Source organism: Peromyscus maniculatus, chromosome 5 (genome assembly GCF_049852395.1).
Source record: "Peromyscus maniculatus bairdii isolate BWxNUB_F1_BW_parent chromosome 5, HU_Pman_BW_mat_3.1, whole genome shotgun sequence".
Taxonomy (NCBI): domain Eukaryota; kingdom Metazoa; phylum Chordata; class Mammalia; order Rodentia; family Cricetidae; genus Peromyscus; species Peromyscus maniculatus.
Genome location: NC_134856.1, coordinates 51,022,146 through 51,036,424, shown reverse-complemented (window position 1 = coordinate 51,036,424; position 14,279 = coordinate 51,022,146).

Here is a 14,279-nt window from a genome sequence, read left to right as displayed (position 1 = left end):
GGGTCTTGAGTGTCACATACTGTCACCCCACAGTACTGTTAGCAGAGGTCAGTCCTATTCCATATGAGAAGAAAGAGGATTGGAGGCCTTGGGGACCATCATGGTGCCTTGGCTCTGATTGCACCCCATCACTGATGTTTATTACACCTGTTTGCCTCTGTACCCTCTCCCTGACAAAGGGGGCCTCTTTTGATAACATCTGTGGAACTGAACACTCGACATCTGTTTCCTTCCTGAATTGGTTCTCTCCTGGCTTCATGTTTGAGTTGTGTTATACAGATCACGTAGATTTGGCCAATTACAGTCTAGCTCTCTTATTCTATAAGAAAAGGACAAAACCTCTTCTTCCCCATAACACAAACACCCCATCAGGGCAGGAGCCAGGCTGTTCTGGGTACCAGCACAAGGCCTTTCTATCATGTGTGCAGTAAACACTGCTGACCGGGTGAGTGCACTGACAGCCAGCTGGTCTCTCCCCTGAGATCACCACCAACTTCCTAACGACTCTCGCCTTCAAACCTGAGACTCTTAACTCTACGCAGTAAAAACACTCAAGGTCGAGTTTAAAACGCAGGCTCTGGGGAGTCATACCAAATGGCAGATGATGGAGCTCTGGAATTGATCCTTTCATTGTGGGAACCAAAAAAAAATGAGGATGAGGAGATGATTAGAAAAAGTGATGGCAGAAGACTTTGTGTATATTTTACAGTTGTGAGGCAGAAGTTCTGTTGGTTAGAAAGCCACCTTCAGAGGTGTGTGTGTGTGTGTGTGTGTGTGTGTGTGTGTGTGTGTGTGTGTGTGTGTGTGTGTGTTAGACAGAGGACACTTTTGAGTGTCCTTCCTTAGATACCATCTGCATTTTGATTGAAGGACACGGTCTCTCAGTGACTAGAACTCTTAAAAGTAGGTTACACTGGCTGCCCATTGGGTATCTGCTATCCCAGAGCTTAGACATGCATACCACCATGCCTGGCTTCTTACAGAGGTGCTAGGAATCAAACTCAGGGCTCACACCTCACACAGTTGTAAGGCAAGCTTACAACTGAGCCATCTCCCCAGCCCCACCAGGTATTTTTTTTCATCCTCCACCAAGGAGGGACAAATGCTTTCAGACGGCAAGTACATGTGCCCTTGCAAGATGATAAGTGAGATGCTCCTGAGTCCTGTGCGGAACCTCCCTTGGCTCAGTGGGTGCTCAGTACCCCTGGGCTGAGTATGTGAAGAGTCAGAAGGGTTCACAAAAGGACCTAGAGTCCCTGTGACCACCTTCTTTTTGCAGAGACAGATGGTTTTGTGGCCTGTTCTCTCTAGGGCCATCCTGGAGAGCCCTCCCTTCAGTCAAAAGGCTTCTGCAAGCACATCTGTTTGAGTCTCTGTTGGAGCAGCTGAGAGATGCCCAGGAACAGTGGCCAATACAAACCAATGCCATGTCATTGTTTGTTTGTTTGTTTGCTTGTTTGGGCTTTTGTTTCATTTGGGCACTTTTTGCTTTGTTTTTGATTTTGATTTTTGTTTTTTGACTTTGGACTTCTGTTTTTTGTTCTGAGAGAGAAAGAGAACATGAAGCTGGGTGGGTCGGGAGGTGGGGAAGATCAGAGAAGAGTTAGGGAGAAGAAAAATATGATTAAAATATATTCTATGAAAAAAATGGAAACTGAAGAGATGGCCCAGTGGTTGAGGGTGCTGGCTGCTCTTCCAGAGGACCTGGGTTCAATTCCCAGTACCCACATGGCAGCTCACAGCTGTCTATAGCTCCAGTTCCAGGGGACCTGACACCCTCACACAGACATGCATGCAGGCCAGACACCAAAGCACATGCAGTAAAAATGAAAGAATTATTTTTAAAAAATTTAAGGCGAAAGGTTTATACAATCTGAAGAGAAACCAGAGAGTCTAGCTGGAAAGATAAGTGTTTGCCAGGTGGGTGGTGGCACATGCCTTTAATTCTAACACTCGGGAGGCAGAGGCAGGAGGCCAGCCTGGTCTACAGAGCAAGCTCCAGGACAGCCTGGATTACACAGAGAAACCCTGTCTTGAAAAGGAAAGAGAGGAAGAAAAAAATAAAAGGAAGTAAGGAAGGAAGGAGGGAGGGAGGGAGGGAGGGAGGGAGGGAGGGAGGGAGGAAAGAAGGAAGGAAGGAAGGAAGGAAGGAAGGAAGGAAGGAAGGAAGGAAGGAAGGAAGGAAGGAAGGAAGGAAGGAAGGAAGGAAGGAAGGAAGGAAGAGAAAAAATTTAAATAAAGGATTTTAAAAATTGAAAAAATGCCGGGCGGCAGTGGCGCACGCCTTTAATCCTAGCACTCCGGAGGCAGAGGCAGGTGGTTCTCTGTAAGTTCGAGGCCAGCCTGGGCTACAGAGCGAATTCCAGGACAGGCTCCAAAGCTACACAGAGAAACCCTGTCTCAAAAAAACAAAAAAAACAAAAAAAAAATTGAAAAAAATGGACTCAGCCAGTTCACAGCATCTCCAAGCTTTGCAGATCTGTCACTGTCTCCTCCTGTGTTTTAGAAAACCCGGATGGGTTTAGAAAACCCTGGGCACGGGGAGACAACTACCACCTCTGGTTCAGACAAGGACAGCAGCAGGTGTCTTCAGGAGTGGGTTTTTAAGGAGAGAAGGGGGAGTCTGTGCTAGGATGAGTTGGTAGGTCCTGATTGGACCTGGTAGCCAGTACAGCCAAAATATGAATTTTGATGGTCGGATCTTGGTGTTTTGATAGCTGGACCTTAGAGTTTTAGTCAGGCCTAAGGAAGTGGCCAAATAAGGGAATAGACCTCAGGAGCCAGCTTTAGGAATGTAATCTAACACTTTAGTAAAGGAGAGGGAAGGGAAGTGGAGCCATTCACAATGCTTTGGCCTGTTAGAGAGCCCTTCACTGGACACCAGAAAATATACTCGTCATTAAACCACATAACACAAATCTAACTTATTACAACAACAAAGGCATCTGATGAGAGATTTATCTGTAGAAATTTACAGTGTTTATTATTCAGAGAGCTGGGTGGAGCATGCAAGTAATTAAAAATTTCATTTCTAACATCTAGAATTTTAATCTTGGCAAGTATTCTCAACATCTTTCTCTCCTGTCTTCCAACAGAGCCCCACAAAAAAAAGCTTCTATTATACATATGTGTGTGTGTTGTTATTGTAAGTGTGTATCTTTTATACTCCTAACAGCTCCTAGGAATTCACGTCTGAGATAGAGAACATGGGTCTTTTAGAAATATTGACCAGCTTTTATACTGTGTTTCTGGGGTGATTACAATCTGCCCCCACACACACACGCTCCACGCTCACACTGTACTTTGCTCAACATGTTCAATATGAAGATGATGACAGATGTCAAGCCATCAACCCCGTTCACTAAAGTCCTCAGCTCCACATTCACAACAGGTAATTGCTCCCGTTTGTTGGAAGCTTACACTGTGTGACACTCGCTATATTTTTCGGGCTCATTGGGTTTTCTCAGTACCATAACAACTAGGTACATTGTTGCCACCTGTTTACATGGGAGGAGACTCGGGCTTGGGGAGACAATGTGTATTGCCCAATGTCACCCAGCTAAGTGGCCAAAGCTTAGGTTCAGGCCAGGCATACTTGAATTTCAGAAACCCAGCAACCCCCACCCCGCATTCTTTCTTGATGTGGTCGCATGTAGTCCAGCCCGGCCTCTCACTCACTATGTGGCCGAGGATGGCCTTGAACTCCTGATCCTTTTGCCTCCATCTCCTGGGTGCTGGGATGCCATGGCCCACCATGCTGGTTTCTGTGGCTGGGGGATGGAGCTGAGGACTTCGTGTATGCTAAGTGGGGACTCTACTAACAACTATACCTACTCAGTCCCCAGAACTCTTATCTGCCATGTTCAAAGTGGCTTTATTGTTTCAGGATGGCACACCTCAGAGCCAAACATCACACAAACCGCGTTGGCAGCAAAGATATACTGTTTTTCTGCCAAAGATGAGCATCGGTAATGAGAACGTTTGCCCCCACAAAATCATAAGTTACATTGATAATCAAGCTCTGGGACTATGGCAGAGACAGGGAAGATGTATGTGAAGCTGAAGAAGGGTTTATTCTGTGGGGAGTGTGACATGCTGGAGTCCAGTCTGGCCATCTTTGGGTATTCTCTAAGACTTCTGTTGGCACCCAACCACGTGCTGACATGGTCATGCTGCCTGTGCCCCGACTTCCCCTCTCAATTGCTGTCTGGGGAGCAGAGCCCAGGTATCACTCACTGCTGGTAGACATTGCCCTTCCCTGCCGTCTTGCGCTGCTCTGAAAAATGGGACACAGACACGAGAAAATGGAATGGAAGGAATGGAAACACAGCATCCAGCTAGCATAGCTTCCCCTAGATGCTGACATTCTGCAGAAATGGGACCTTCTTTCAGAGCCCTGGGGATGCCTGAGGCTTTCCTTGTAGTCAGAGGCTTTCCTTTTACGTGGAAAAGAATCCTTTGACGGTGTAGGCTGAGCATTTGCTAGCACTTCCGGGCCTGTCAGGGTCCTCTTCTCTGTGTGCATTGACGTACATACATGTGGAAGCCAGAGGACAACCTCAAGCGTCATTCCTTAGGCATCTTGTTTTTCAAGACAGGATCTCTCACTGGCCTAGAGGTCGAGCAGTAGGCTAGGCTGGTCAGCCCGCAAACCCTAGGGATCCTCTTGTCTTAAGTTCCCCAGCACTGGAGTAACAAGCATACGCCACTGCTCCTGTTGTTTGGGGTTTGGTTTGTGTAGGTGCTAAGTACTGAGCTCATGTCCTCATATTCACCCAGCGGGGCCGTCCCCACAGTCCCTAGGATCTACCTCCTACTTTCAGTATGACTTACCACAATTATGCCCCTCGTCTGCAAAGTGGAGATAATACATCCCTGCTGTCTCCCCGGGGGACTTGTACGGATTAAATGACAAGCAAGCCTTCTGTACCCTGCACATGGGTCCTTAATTAAGAATGGCTCCTCTGAGAGCAGTCGACGGGTTTGGATGAGGGAGCTGGTGGGATGTGGGAAAGCTTCAAGGCGTATTCGTCGGTTCTGAGGCTGTCACAGATGCTCGGCACACAATTAGTGATGCTGGGCTGGAGACTGGATGGGAAAAGCTGAGCACACAGGTGTGACAGGAGCGGCCCATCGACTCTCTGCAGAGAGACATTGCCAGTTCATTTGTTCTGGCTCTGCCTGTCTCCATCCAATGCTGCTTCGAGCTCTAAACTAAAAGTGGGAACTTTTCTTGAAGTTGGAGAGACGAATCCAGAGGACAAACAGTAACTGAGAGTTTTCTGTTCCAGGTTCTGAAAACTAGAGACACCCCTATTGTTTCTTCCCTGGTTTGAAACCACCCAGGGCGCAGAAGTCAACCCCAAATGATGCATTGGCCCAGCCCTTGTTTCCATGTATTCAGAATGCTTTTCTTTTAAATATGTTTATTGGCACGCTAATTACTTGTATTCTGGGTTGTGGGAATTTTGTTACATGCTTACTGTGTTTAATGAGTAGATGACAGTCGCTGGCATAGTAATTATTTCTTGGTATTGGGAACAAAATCCTTTGTGAACTGTTTTGAAGTGAGCAGTTGAATGTTGCTGATCGTGGCTACCATGCTGTGCTGCAGAACATTAATTCTCTTCCTCTCAATTGTGCTCCCAAACACATTAACCATCCTCTCTCTCTGTATCACCACCAGCCAGCCACCCACCCTCCATGCCTTTCCCATCCTCCAGTAAACACTACTCAAATGTTTCCCTCTCTAATCCACATCCACATCCTCTAGTAACCACCACTCAAATGTTTCCCGCTCCCATCCGCGTCCTTATCTTCTGCATGAGTGAGAAGATACAGATGTATTTCACTGAACACAGCATCCTTAAGTTCCACTCACAGGGTCATAAATAATGGGGTCTCACTTTTTTTTTTTTTGAGACAGGGTCTCACTATATAACTGGCTATGCTAAACTTGCTATGGAGACCAAGCTGGCCTTGCATTCAGAGAGATCCACCTGCCTCTGCCTCTTGAGTGCTGGGATTAAAGGTGTGTGCCACCACATTTAGTAGGGTTTCACTTTTTACATCTAAGTGATATTCCCCTGGTTTCTATACCACATCTTGTTCATCTATTAACCCATTAACAAACATATAGAGAATGTTTTTTTTAAAGTTTTTTATTTTAGTTTAGTTATTTCCTTTGTATGTTTGCATTTATTATAGCTAGTATTTATGATGGTTATTAATGCACATTAATATACAAACTATATTGCTCTATGTCTATCCGTAAATACACCATTCGTTGAACATAACCATCCGCCCTGCCTGGCTCCCACTCATCCCTCCTCCTTTCCTGAAGGCTGAGCCCCTAGTGACCTCTTAACCTTGAGCGTCATCTTCGCTTTTGCACCATGACAGGACACTGAAACTTGGTCTTTGTGCCTAGCTCACTCATTTACACACTCATCTTCAACTCGATCCACTTTCCTTCAAACGACAGAAATCTCTTTCTTACAGCTGAATAAGGTTCCACAGCGTATATACCACATTTCTTTATTCATTTGTCCATTGGCTGGCATCGAGGCTGAGTCCACGTCCTGGCTCCTGTACACAGTACCACAACAAACGCAACCTAAATACCTTTATTGTCTTCTTATCTTCCTATGGACATATACCCGGCGTGGTGTTTTAAATAAGAATGGCCCCCATAGGCTCATATATTTGAATGCTTAGTCACCAAGGAATGGAACTATTTGTTAGGATTAGAAGGATTAAGAGGTGTGACCTTGTTGGAGGAAGTGTGTCGCTGGAGGTGGGCTTTGAGGTTTTGAAAGCCCATGCCACCAGGTCCAATCTCTCTCTCTGTCTCTCTCTCTGTCGCTGTCTCTCTGTCTGTCTCTGTCTGTCTCTGTCTTTCTCTGTCTCTCTCTCTGTCTCTGTCTGTCTCTGTCTCTGTCTCTCTGTCTCTGTCTCTCTGTCTCTCTCTCTGTCTCTGTCTCTCTCTCTCTCCCTGTGGATCAGGATGTAGCTCTCAGCTACTGCTCCAGCACCATGCATGATGCTGCCATGCTCCCCACCATGATGGCAACAATGGACTAAACTCCTGAAACTGTAAGCCAGCCCCCAGTTAAATGCTTTCTTTCATAAGCACTGCCTCCGTCATGGCGTCTCTTCACAGCAGTAACACAGTGCCTAGAACATTAAGGAACAGGGCTGCTGGGTCGTGACAGTTCTGCTTCTGTGCTAACTTTATGCTGACTGGCGGTGCATATGGACCAGTATTTGGAGGGGGTTTTGTTTGGTTTGTTTTATAATTCTGTTGTGGGATATATAAATTATAATTCTTTAACAATTTCCTGAATGTGTATAGCGAATTTTTGTCATTTTCATTCTCCATACCTTCTCATCCCTCTCCCACTGAAACCCTCGTTCTTCCCAACAAGCACCCTCCTGCTTTCCTGTCTTGTGTGTGAGTGTGTATGTGGGGATGGACGGAGAGGGGGAGGGAGGGAGGAAGGAGGAGGGAGGGAGGGAGGGGGAGGGAGGGAGGAAACTGAGTTTCATCGGTGCTTATTTCCTGGAGCAGGAACAACTTACCAGTGGCCACACTGTGAAGAAAATGACTCCCCCTTCCCCAGGCACCATCAACTCCATAATCCCTCAAGGAGAGGTGCGGCCTTGTGAGCTCCACCGGTCTCCACAGTGCCCTGTTGATTGACTTGATCTTCTGCAGATCTTGTTCCAGCAAGCACCGTGCTATGAGTTCATGAGGGCAACGCCCGTCGTGTCCAGAAGACACATTGACTCCAGTCCTCCACCACCTCTCACTCTTAAAGCAACACCCTTCCATAATGGCCGCTGAGCCTTGATGGACAGGGTTGATGTAAGTGTCTCGTTGCTGACCCAGCCCTCCACCAGTGCTTATCCTCTGCACTTTGACTGGTGGTGACCACTGCACACAGAAACTTCTCCACCACTGTCCGAGGACTGCACAAATCTCATATGCCGAGATTTAGTCAGGCATTTACGAACTTGTGGCTGCTGGAGATAGGCTTCCTTCTCTGATTTACTTCAGTTCTGTTAATGGGAGGGACTGCACAAATCTCATATGCCAAGATTTAGTCAAGCATTTACGAACTTGTGGCTGCTGGAGATAGGCTTCCTTCTCTGATTTACTTCAATTCTGTTAATGGGAGGGAAGCTACTGCTTTTTACATGTTGGTTCTGTGTCCCACAGGTTTACTACATCTTTTGGTTCCCATAGTCTTTTGGTGGAGTCCTTGGTGGGCTTTTTATTAATCTGGAAACAAGAATAATCTCCCGCCCTCCTCGTCTGTGTTGAATTCTTTCTCTTGCTCACTTGCTCTGTGAAGATTCTCACCATATATTGATAACAGTGATGAGGGTGGACACCCTTGTCTTATTCATGATCTTGGAAAACACTTGATTTTCCTCATTTTTAAGACATAAGCTATGAGCTTGTCATAGAAGCCTGTACTATGCTGAGGTGTGATCTTTTTATACCTAATTTGTTCAGGACTTTTACCATGAAGGGAAGTTGAATTTTATGAAATGTTCTTCTGACATCTATTGTGATGATCGGGTGGTTTTCATCCTTGGCTGTCTATTCTTAGGTATTACATTTATTGATTTGAGTGTCTTGAACCTCCTTGCATTCCTGGAATTAAGCCAATGTGATTATGGTGTGTGAGCTTTTTATTGTGCTGTTGAATTTAATCTGCAAATATTTTGTTGAAGTTTTTGCACCAGTGATCATTAGGGGATGTTGATCTGGGGTTTTCTTGTTCTTGTTGTTGTTGTCGTCATCATGAGGATTTGGTGGACATCGTGTTACCTTATTTTCTGTATTTCTTACATTTCTGCATTAGGATGTATGCATCTGTTGGGATGGCTCTCTCCTCTGCTTGTATCTAATGACTTTCTCAGTAAGCAACCTTCTTCTTGTGATGTGAAGTATGGTGTCCATTCTTTGTGTCATGTTGACTGTATTTCCAGCTGAGTCCTGTTGGGTAACCTTCCCATGGCCTCTTTAACTGGGTTTGGTGGGTTTGAGCACAGGGCATATCACATCCACGAGAAGACCCACTGTCTGTAGATCTTACAATAACTCCGATAACAGGTGTGGTAAGACAACAGGGCATACATAAGGCTTGTGTCCTATAGTGGGAGTGGGAGCCTCTACCAGCTGGTGGGACTGCCTCAGACATTGCGGCTGTGGGCTGTGTACTTGAAAGTGATTTTGAGGCTGGCTTCCATGGTCATGGTGATAGCCGGAAGCCCTTGTCCTTTAGTTGGATATCAGTCCTTATCCAGAAGCCCCATGGAGAATGGAAGCACGGCTCCTCCCTGCAGGACTCATACCCAGTCTTGTCAGCAGTGCACACTTTGACAAGCAGTATGTGGGGTTGGGGATTTAGCTCAGTGGTAGAGCGCTTGCTAGAGGCCCTGGGTTCGGTCCTCAGCTCCGTGGGGGCAGGGGGCCAGAGAGAAACAAGCAGTAAGTGCACCTGTGAAGGTGATCCGACAGGCAGTGTTGGGAAACTTGCATTATTCCTCTCTGCTGCTCCTTGAGGGTGACCGTCCAGGAGTGGGACCTCAAAGCTCCCCTCAGTGTGCCTGCCTGGGGACCTGTCAATAACAGCCAGTTTTGGTGTCTTATTCTTTGATTGATTGGTTGATTGGTTTTGAGACTAGGCTAGCCTCAAACTGGCTTATGTAGCTCAGGGTGACCTTGAACTCCAAATCCTCCTGCCTTCACCATAGAAGTGCTGGATCACAGGAGTGTATCACCACACCCTGCCCTCTATTCTTTTCTTCTCCTTCATTTTTTTTATTTTTTATTTTTGAGATTATAATAGAATTACATTTTTCCCCTCCCTTTCCTTCCTCCAAACCCCATCACATGCCCCTCTCCACCCTCCTTCTCTTAGTGTGTGTGTGTGTGTGTGTGTGTGTGTGTGTGTGTGTGTGTGTGTATGTGTGTGTGTTCCTAAATATGATCTGCTCAGTCTATATAATGTTACCTGTATGTTTTGGGGGCTGGCACTCAACAACTAATTGGTGTGCTCTTCTCTGGGGGAAGACCACCTCTCTCCCTCCTGATTTTCCTCAGTTGCCTATAGTTCTTTATGTAGAGTTGAGGCCTTGTGGGCTTTTTCCTGTCCACTTTAGTATGCCCGTTGGCATTGTCCTTGTTCAGCCCGTGTTTGGGGGTCATGTTGGTGAGACTTTATGAGTGCAGTCTCTAATATTACTAGGAGACACAATCTCACAGCAAACTCCCTGATCCTCTGGCTCTTAGAGTCTTTCTCTGGCCCACCCCACCCCACCCCCACATGCCCAAATGTTCCCTGAACCTTAGGTGTGGGAGTATTTTGAAGATATATACATTGTGACTGGGCTCCACAACTCTGCATTTGATTCGTTGTGGTTTTCTGTAGTGTGTACAGCTGGGCTGGGGTTAGCTAGGTACAGTCAAGCTAGGTACAGTGGGTCCCTGGATGCCCCTGGGAAAAGAAAAGGAGACTAAGGAACTCAAAATTCTGTCCTAGGAGAGGACATGGGAATCACATGGTCTGTTCCCTGGTGTCCTCAATCCTGGCATGCTCACCGGGACATACAGAGTTTTCCATGCCTGGTCTCAGAAGGCTGATTCTGGATGACAGCACCCTCATTCCCTCCATGTCCCAGTATGCACCTGTCAGGTGTTTATCTCAGAGTCACCCCAAGACTGTCTGGTGAGACACACATGCCGAGGCAATACTGAGAAATATCCATGAGTCTTAGCCTGAGAAGATGTGGGCTATTGTGGCCCAGGAGCAATCCAAGCTCAGCTGATAGCACCCACCTCCAGATAGCCCCTGGCTGTAGCACCTCAAGAGCTCATGGGAGGTACAGACAGACACCCTGGTCGTTTACCTGTTTAGCATGTGTGTCTTTAAGACACTGGCTTCACCAGGACATCTTTCTGAGACTCTCTCCCTCTTTGATGCCATTGCTGGAGTTTTAGGGCAAAAGTCCAAGCTCCAAGAGTCCTGTGGACCGGGCTCAGCCAGCTGTCCCAGCGTGTCAATAGAAGAGAAGGAGGAGTAGACTTGACCAATGTGGCTATGAGAACAGGGTCCAGCGACCCCCAAGTCCATCTTCAGGGAACTGACCTGAACTGTAGGTTTAAATAGTAGACAAACTGGGGCAGGGTGCAAGAGCTATGCACAAGCAAGCATGGCTGGTTGAGGGGAGACCTGGCTTGCTCTGTACCCCTGTTCTGCTTCTGCAAGGTCATTGAAGGAGTTATGACTGTCCTCACTTGAGCGGAGTAATTTGGCTAACACACGGTGCCAGCCCCGCGCCAGGGCACAGCTTCCCCATCGCAGACAATTGCCTTTGGAGGGTGGCCTGTCCTGTGAGACTTGGCTGTCCCTGTAATCCAGGGTGACTGATGTCTCAAGACTGGAGAGCTTTGGTGCCTTTGAGGTCTGGAGTGGGATGATCCAGACCTCACAGGAGCCTCCCTAACTATGTATTGCCTTGGTACCTTTGGCCTGGAAGAGAGATAAGATGAGCTAGCTCCTACTAGTTGTCATGAAGACGCCACCATCAGCCCAAGTGATTCTCCTGTCTATACACAGAGTTAATCAGGTGATTGGCCCCAAACAATGGTGGGATACGAAATGAAGGCAGAGGTGCCAGGCTTTCAGCATTATGTGAGTTACATTGCCAGTCCAAGTGAGGAATGGATGCTTTTAGCAATAATAGCTTCAGGGCCTGGAGAGATGGCTCAGTGGTTAAGAGCACTGGCTGCTCTTCCAGGGGACCCAGGTTTAATTCCCAGCACCCACATGAAAGCTCCCAGCTGTCTGTAACTCTAGTTCTCGGAGTCTGGTGCCCTCTTCAGGCCTTTACAGGTACTGAGTACATATGGCATTCATACAGACACAAAACACTCATATACACATAAGAATTAAAATTTAACAATTATAAACCAGCTTTGAGGGGGGAACATATCTTGTACATCTATAGTAGAATGCACTAAAAAACCCTAAATTCTGGATGCAATAGTACTCAACCAACACTGAAATATCAGTATAGAATTCCCTAGCTAAAGAAAATGTTAGGTTTGTCTGTCAATAATTCTCTGATGTAGCCAGTAACTACACAGACTGGCTGGGAGGAGAGTGGGCCCTCTGATGTGCGGTAGTCTAAAAGGATGCAGTAGGTCACAGTTCATCAAACACAGATAAATACGAGGAAAGACACAAGGTGAAACCCAGCTGCCCAATTCCTGGCAGTATCTACAACAAACTGCTAACAGCAGCCATATATCAGACTGTAACCATTTGGGGAAATCCCTCCCACAAGCAGCCATTCTGCAGAAAAATAAATACTGATACAAATTGTGTCACACAATGATACATTGATAAAACTCCCAGGACCAACCTTGAGGTCACAGCAAAACGGCTCACAGATTCTGTAGTGGGCAGCCAGCCACCCAGAGAACATTTCTATGTGTTTCAGGCACTTTCAATGAATTCAAGTGGAAACTGGTGTTTTAGTAACGTAGGTACACCTAAGCCCCAAAGCATTTGGGGGTTCTGTTTTTTAATGGTAAATATTTTGCTCATTTCCTCAAAGCTGAATATGTCATTTGAATGCATCTCTAGGTAGCTCTCCCTTCCAATGGCTGTCCCTGGGTTTGTAGACTCAGTGTGACAGCTGCAGGCAATACACTGGACTTCACACCATGCTTATTGCTCTTATTATTTTGCTTATTTGGGAAACACAGTCCTGCCCAAGGCCAGCTCTAGTAAGGACCGAGGTCATGCTTCTTAGAAGTCCTGTTCCCAGAAGGCCTCCTCAGGCTCCAGGGTGGTGCTTTGTCACCTAATATATGATCTACTTAAAAGAAATGTGCATTCTGCAGCTGCTGGGCAGAATGTTCTATCAATGTGTGTTGAGTGCATTTGATCTATAGTATAATTTAACCCTGATGCTTCTCTGTTGTTCTTTTGGAGGGGTTCTGGATGGTGGGGTGTTGAAATGCCCAGTATGTGAATTATCTGGGCCTGAAGTAATGGCTCAGCTGTTGAGAGCACATAATCCTTCCTCTTGCAGAGGATTGGAGTTCAGTCTACAGCACCCACACTGGGCAACTCACAACCACCTGTGACTCCAGCTCCAGGGATCCAACGCCCTCTTCTGGCCTCTGAGGGGCACTGCACACACACACACACACACACACACACACACACATACACACACACACACACACACACACATTCAAAATCATATCCTTTTAACATTGAGTTATCTGTAGTCTTGTAATGACATCCTGCTGATTTGATCTCTTGACCATGACACAGTGACCATCTTTCCTTGTCTCACTGTTTCTGTCTGAAAGCCTGTTCTGTCAGATATGAGCACAGCTACACAAGCTTGGTTTTGAATCCCATTCCCTGTCCTCAATTGTAAGGGGAGTTTCTTGTCAATTTTCTTTGCTCTTAAAGTTAGCATCTTTCCCTTTGAATATGCCCATCATACAAACATTTGATCTTTTAATGGTGTTCTTAATACCTTAGGAATTCTTTCTTTCTTTTTTTAATTAATGTCTTTTTATAGCATAGTGTTGGGTCTTAACCCATTCAGCCAGTCTGCATCTTTTAAATGAGCAACTGGGACCATTTACCTTCAAGTCATTGGTAAAGTGTGGGCCGGTTCCTGTGATTTTTTTTTTAAAGATATTCTTTGACTTTTTTTCTTTTGTTTTGTTTTCATTTTTCTCTTTATGGCTTGATAGTTAAGTATACTGATGATGTTTAATTATTTCCTGTTTTCACCTGTATATCTACTCCAGTGAGATTAGTGTCTTTACTGGCTCTCATGATAATGTTTCTCTTTCTTCCCCCTCTGCATGGAGGAATCCCTCAGGCACAGTTTTAAATGTACGTCTAGTGTCTGGAATCCGTTCATGCTTACCTTGGAAAGTCTTCAATCCTCCATCAGTTCTGAAAAGCATCTTTCTGAAGGTTGGTCTTCAACTCCCTCAGTATCTGCCTTCCTTGAACAGACTTTATTTCCTCTTCAGTTCTTAGGATAAACTTCCTGATTATGTTCACGTTGATGGGCAATTGTTTTTGTTTTATTTTTTTTCCTCAGAATATGAAAACAGCATCCCGGGTCTTCTTGCCTATAGGGTTCCTGCTGAGAAATCTGCTGCTAGTCTAAAGGGGGTGCCCTTAAATGGGACTCAGCCGATTTACTCCAGAGGGATCTTAAGT